General features: G+C 30.5%; 1 pseudogene; it reads right to left on the reverse strand.

Annotated features, from left to right (window-relative positions):
- Positions 1–342: 342 nt before the first annotated feature.
- Positions 343–461, reverse strand: LOC112469460 (annotated as a pseudogene).
- Between the last annotated feature and the right edge of the window lie 7,266 nt (positions 462–7,727).

Below are 7,727 nucleotides of genomic sequence, written 5' to 3' on the forward strand. Positions count from 1 at the left end.
CACATTCAAAATGAAAACTTTATAATAGTATATTTGTATTTCCCTCATCTAATTTTTATATTATCATACCTTTTACATGAAATATAAAGTACACAAAAATTAATATTATTTTCATTTAAACAATTACATTTTAAAATATTAAAATAATAGACAAGAGTTATATATTTTCTCACCTTGTTACCATTTCTAATATATGTCATTCTTTTCTGTATATTCAGATTTCCATGTGGAATCATTTTTTTTTAATTTAAAAAAATTCTTTTTAGGTGAAGCAACCCTTGGTTGACCTCACAGATTGCAAGGACCTCATCAGTTTACAATCCCTTATTTTTTTATTTTTTATGCCTACAGCACCTGGTCTTCCTAGGTGGTCTCCCATTCAAGTATTAACCAGGCCCTACCCTGCTTAGCTTCTGAGATCAGACAGAATAGGGCTTGTTAAGGGTTGCGTGGCTGTAGACTCATTTTAATTTTACCTGAAAAGATTCTTTTCACATTTCAGGCTTATATCTCTGAAAATGTCTTTGTTTTACTATTCTTTTTCAAAGCCATTTTTGCTGGGTACAGATTCAAAGCTGATTTTTTTTTCCTTTTATGCTTAAATGTTGTTCTGCTGTCTTGCTTGCTTTCCTTTTTCAAACAATTAATGTGATATCTTTATGTTTGTTCCTCTGTATATAATGTGTCTTTTCCGTTTTCCTGATTTTAAATTTTTTTCTTTGTTATTTGTTTTTAGAAATTGTATTATGATGTGCCATGGTATAATTTTCCTTGTGGAGTTTTTTGAGGTTCATCGAGTTCTTGGTTTTATATTTTTTACCATATTTGAAAACATTCCAGCCATTTTTTTCCAAAAATTTTTTTTCTGTATTCCCCTCTCCTTTCTAGGGATTTTAAAAACATATATATCAGGCTACATAAACTTACCCCCACAGTTCGCTGATGCAATGTTCATTTTTAGATTCTATTTTATCTCTGTGTTGCATTTCATGCAGTCTTTATTACTGTTTTCAAATTCATCAGTCTTTTCAAGACATTCTGTGAAATATTATTTGCTATTAATCTCATATAGTATATTTTCATTTCAGTTATAATTTTTATTTTCAATTTGTATCTTTTATATATTTTCCATATCTCCATTCAACTTTTTAAACATAAAGAATAAAGTTATAGTAACTATTTTTTATGTTCTAGTCTTCTAATTTTAACAACTGCGACTGTTATGGGCTGGTTTTGATTGACCGATTTACCCCTGATTATGGGACATATTTTTCTGTCCCTTTGCAAGCTTGGAAATTTTTATTGAATATTAAACATTGTTAATTTGAACTTGTTGGTCCTGAATATTGTATTCCTATATATATTCCTGAGCTTTGTTGTAAGATGCAGCTAAATACTTAGAAACAGTTTTATCTTTTAAGGTCTTGCTTTTAAAATTTGTTATATGGGACCAGGCCCGATTCAGTGTATAACTAGTTATTTCCACTACTGAAGCAAGATTCTTCTGAACGCCCTAACCAATGCCCAGTAAGTCATGAGGCCTTTCAGTTTAGCTATCTTCGACCACATACAAATATTAGTTCTGTTTCTTTAATCCTTGTGGGTGGTCTTTCCTCACCTTCAGCATTTAGGTAGCTTCCTTATATGTGTGTGCCAATAAGTACTCAGCTGAAAAATTGAGGGAGACTTTCTACATATATCTCTAGAATATGCTTTCTGAGCAGCACTCTTCTCATTGGTACTCAGTCCTTCCAACTCTAACCTTTTTGGTTACCCTAAAGTCTCAGCTTGCCTCAGATATTGTCCTTGATTCTTCTTGCCTACACCATAACCTGCTAGCTTGGAAATTCATAGGGCTCACATTGTTTTCTGTCTTTCGGGAATCACCATCATTGACTAATATCCCGTGTTTTTAAATAATTTTTTTTTTTTTCGTTTTTTAAGGCAGGAGGGTAAGTATGGTCTCTTTTTGTCTATCTTTTCTGGAAATGTAACTAACTCAGCATTCTCTCTTTATCTGGTCTCTAAATAAGTTGCATAAAGTCATATGTAATGATTTGGTTCTTGAGTATTTTGTGATTTTGTGTCTCATCTCTAAAACTATCTGAGTATGTGTGTTAGTTCTTGTGCATGTGTGTCTAGTTAGTTCCTGTGTATGTGTGTCTAGTTTTCTTTGTCTTCTATTTATTTTTTAAATTTATATATAGATATAAATATAGATAGATAATAACATATATTAAGATATTCTATAATTATCTTACTTGAGTTTAGTAGGTTGTGTTTTTTAAAGATGTGCATTTAATCAATTATTTTTCAAATTTATTAAAATATATTATCTTCTTCTTAGTTTTAAAATCTCTTCATTTGTAGTTATGTCTTTCCCGTTTCTAATAGTGAGTATTTGTTCCTTATTCCTAAAAAATAGAGCCTGAGACAATTGTTAAGTATAAAATGTTATCGATGAGTGCAATCCAGAAAACAAAAGTTAAGGATACAGTGACTGAAGCAAGCAAAGAAAGAAAGTCAATTCAAAAATATATTATTTAGTTACCTGCAATTATGGGGAATTGGTTGTTCAATCTCGTTACCATAACATGTGTGCATCCACCTGAGAGTAGTGGGAAGCATTTATCTACCAGTTCCTTTCACTCCTTATAGCCCCAGCACACAGCACCAAATACTATGCTCAGATACAAATTTATTATTATTATCAGGTGACAAACTATCTGCTTTAGTATATACATTTTCATTTTGGCCACAAGAATTTTTATTGCAACAAGGGGGCTTTACTTTGCATTCAGAAAAAGGTTTCATTATGTATTATTTGACACAAATAATTGTCTTGTGCAAAAGGGTTTCCCTGCCATGTTGTTAGAAGATGAAGAGAAATATACATATTTAAACATTTTTTTTTTATATTTTATAGCTATAAAAGCAAATGAGCAAAAAATGATCTAGATGTATTTTACCATGGATTCAAAGTTTACAGTGGTCAAGTGGACATGTCATACACATCAGTATATTATGACAAGAAGGTGAAATAATATTTTATGCTAAGAAAAGTTTTTCTTTTAAATAATAGACATTTGATTTATTTTAATATTTTAAATCAAATTCTACTCATTTAATTTCTTTAATACTACTTGACTCACACATAGATTACAATTTCTTTATTTGCCTTGATTTTATTTTTAGTGCATAATTTACCAATATTTCATAATTCTATGATCTTCAGCAAAATAAAACATCTCCAGATCTTGGTTTCTAAACATCATTATCGAATAAAAGGTTCCAGAGCTCCTTAGTAAAATGGCTAATTCTAGTGCTTGATTGGAGAATACATAAGATGAATCTAGAATATCATGTGATGTCAGAAATAAAGTACTCAAAAAGGATGAAGAATAAATAAAGGGGCATAGGAATGAACTTGAAGATGCTACTAATGGTCAAGTCTGAGACAATTTGGAAAATAAAATAATGATAGTAATAAACTACAACCTATAGAATAAATCAAGTTTTTATGGCTCTACACGGATATCAATACATAATTGAATAAATAATTATTGGATAATGGACAGATTTTTCTTAAAGTAGAATTCCTCTCAATAAATGTATAAGAAATCATGGAAATAGAAAATCGTTATTAAGTAAACATCATACTGATAATTTTTGTAGGCAAAATTCATCATTCACTGGATGCTAAAAGTGGCGATCTAATAAGTGATAAGAAACAAGATATTTACATAGATGCAAAGTATCACCTCTGATAATATTTTTTAATTACAAGGGGAAAATACTAACTTTACTTTGAGGAAACCTGGCATACACCAGGTTTTTGTGAGCAAAGTTAAATATCACAGGTAATAAAGACATATTGCCTTTCTGTATCTCCTAATGTTTCCACTGAGGATACAACACAGATTTAATTATAAAATGCCATCAAAACATTCCAAATTGAAAGACATTTTACAAAATAACTAACCAGTGCTCTTCAAGAGCATCACGGTCATGGATGACAAAGACTAAAGAGACATGGCAGCTAAATGAAATGTGAGATACTGGATTGGATCCCAGACCATGAAAATGACATTAATGTAAAACTGCTGAAATGAATTAAATTCTGTAGGTTAGTTAATAGTGATGTATCAATGTTAATTTCCTCATTTTAATAATTGTATACATAGAAAGATGTTAACAGTCTAGGAAGCTGGGTTAGGATACATGGGAAGTCCTTAAAAATAAAAAGAGAAGTCCTTAAAAATAAGACAAAATATTTTTTTAAATTAAAAGAAAATATCTTTAAAATGATATCCAGTAAAAAATTTGGAAAAGTAAAATCTTGACTATCTCATGGTCTTCAGAATAAAAGACAAATTCCTTAGTTGATCAGTCAGATCTTGGGTTATCTGGTCTCTCCAATTTTGACAGATTCATCTACTATCAATCAATCTAGGCACATTTTAACCTCTGGCTAGAACAAAATTGCTTGCAATTTTCTCTTACCTCCAGGCTTTGTAACATCTCTTACTTCTGGTCAGAACCTTATTGCCCCTATTTTTCTCCCCATAGTTAACTTGACAGATTCTGTATGACTCAGTGCAATGATTCCCTCCTTTTCATCAGGGTTACCTAAACCATCTCTGTTCTCACAATACCTGTAATTACGTCTTCCCTAACCCTTACTGTGGATTGTAATTTATGATTTACTACTCTGTTTCCTTCACCAGCCTGTGACTTATTTGAAGACAGAGATAGTGTCTTTTGTTATGCTATTTTGATACTCAATAGTACCTGAACTATAGTAATGACACAATAATGATTCATATAATAAATGTTTGGGTTTCATGTGAAGTGTGTGAAGTGAACCCATAGTAGAGAGTAAAACTGGTTTTATTTTATTATTTTTTATAATGAAGGATAATATGTATTATGAAGATGCAACTAAGATCAATTTACTATATTGCTAAGTTTTTCTTCTCTCTAATCATACAATTCTGTGACCATGTGATCCCACTGACAGAAAAAAATTATTTCAAACAAATTATTATTGATGATTAGAAGTTTTAAAAGTTTAAAATTCAGGTGAAATTTCATCAAGTTAATCTTACTATGACATAAGCATAATTGTATTAACAATATATGTTGATTTTATCTTCTCGTTTCTTTCTTCGTCTTGTCTCCTTGGATAAATGATTGATAATTTGCTTAGTTTGAGTTCCTATTTTGATCCATTGTCCTCTAGATGTTCTATAGTATGGCATAGAGGGTAATCAGACATGCTATTGGGCCATAGTGCCTGGATTAAAATTCCAGCTTGGTCACTTACTGTGTGACCAGGAGGAAGTCAATTAACCTCTCTGTGATTCAGTTTCCTTGTTTATAAAAGAGGCATAATAATAACAATTAAACCATAAGTTTATTGTAGAGATTAAATATTATTACATTGAATGCACTTAGAATAGTATTAGAACAGCTTCTGGCACAAAATAAGAATCATGTAAGTATTAATTATTATTATAGTAGTTGGTATTTGTCTTTAATCCAACTTTGTTATTTATAATTTTCCTTCTATAAAATCTTAATGCTTTCATTACTGTAAAAACTGTAATTTAAAAAATCAAATATGTCTATTTAGAGTATTGTAGAGATGTGAAAATTATGGAAATGGAGGGCTTAGTAGCAGGCTCACTCATTTTAAGGGCTCATGTGTAAGGGATTATTCTCTATTTTTCAGGGTTGATATGCTAAAATAAGCTACAGGTAGACTTATTTTGAATCTCTAATGAATAGAGATGACAAAAATGTAACACAAGTAGAAAGGGTCCCCTTCCTAGAAGTCCAGGAGATGACCTTTTAAAATAGATGGCCTCCAAAATGTCTTTTGATTCTTAAGATCTATATGATTCTGAGTAATATTTTTAGGCAGAGAAGACTTTTTTTATCCCTACAATAATACTACGGGCCCCCCAATTTTATTTATCAAGTAAGACAAAATCTGTCTTATAGTGAACATCAGAGTGGAAACCTGGGAAATTTTGATGCATATAATGATAAGATTTTAGCCCACATCTGCAACACCACCTTTTATAACCAATAAGTTATCCAGTGGGGAGTAAAAGACACATTAAGGCACATTAAGGCACATTAGAGAATTGTATATTCTTAAAAACCTCCTCAAAAGTCCTTTATTTTGTTATGTAAACTCTCATATCTCTAGAGAGAATTGTTAAGCATGTGAAAGATAGAAAAAATAGGATAGTTGAATGTATAAAGAAATCTTCCATTTCAGTAGACATGATTGTTTTGAAAAGTCAGAGAGTGTCCACTATTAGTGGATATTTATTTGTGGGTACACCATGCTAACTGAAAAATTGACTTTCACTCTGGGTAAATATCTACTTACATTTTTGAAAGACTGTTACTTCAGTAAGTTATGTATTAAGAGACATATCTATATTCTTTTCTCAGAGAACTTGTGAATAGGTTGAGCGTAGACCAATTTATACAAGAATGAAAAATATACTTTGCCTTCAACTTATTCCAGACAAGTAAAATATTTGAAAAAGAGTTACTGTGATCTAAAATCTCTACTAAGTATTTATTGCACTGACTGGAAGTCTCCTTCCTTATCTAGTAAATATGTTTTTGAAGAAGACCATCAAAGCACTGGACCTGAAATGATAATTACTTGTAAATGTGACCTTCGGTGAATTACTTTAACAATTAGGAACTAGTCTCCTCATCATGAAATTGACCATACTAAATATAACACACAATGCATTATCAAACCTGTGGATTCATTCATGTCTAAATAAGAATTTAGAAAAAAATCATATAGTACATATATCATATACTATTTAATACAGAATGGGGTCTGAGGCAGCATCTCACCAAAAAACAGTCATATTTTTGCAGCGATTCATGAATATTTACACTAAGTGGGAAAAATAAGATCTATAAACATTCTCACAAAAGTTTAGATTAGTTTTGCCTTTAAATGAGTTTTGGCAGCAAACTTAAAAAACTTTCCATCTTCAGAGCTTTTTGTATTTTGAGATAGCAGATGAAAGATCATGCACTTATACTTGTCTTGTATAGTGCACGAAGCAGTCAAATGAGATGTTTTAAGAACTCTATAGATTACAAAGCATTATATAAATGTAAGGCATGATTAATTCCTGTATACTTGAATTTATGGTTATTTTCCAGGTTTTTACTGGATAGAAGAAGCTGGGAAATAATTTTTCATTGTGCTGGGTTTCAATCTAGTTTAAAAAGGAAGAGAAGAGATTAAAAGTTTTCTCCTAGAAGTGTATGATGCTCATACTACTTAGATGCCGTTGAAATAAGCATAAATTTATGTGTTTTTCAGACAATAAAGTATCTTCTTACCAAAATAATGATGATACATTTCTGCTATTGTAACTATACTTTAAATTATATCTCAGAGTTATCAAAAGCTTAGAATTCACTCATTTGTTCATCCAGTAATAATAATTGAATTATTATGTGTGGAGTCAACATTCAGTGGGAAGTAGTATTAGCTCTAGGACCTGACAGAAGAGTTATTTGATAAGAAGAAAAATTGAAAATATATAAGAAATTACAATTTAAGTAATAGTTGGACACAAATAAAACTAATTAAAAAATTTAAAAGTTCACCTATAAATCTTGGATATTTGTGCATAAATAAAAGTAGCAAATCGAGAAGATTCTTGTTGGAATGC

Source organism: Pteropus alecto, unplaced genomic scaffold (assembly GCF_000325575.1).
Source record: "Pteropus alecto unplaced genomic scaffold, ASM32557v1 scaffold146, whole genome shotgun sequence".
Classification (NCBI taxonomy): domain Eukaryota; kingdom Metazoa; phylum Chordata; class Mammalia; order Chiroptera; family Pteropodidae; genus Pteropus; species Pteropus alecto.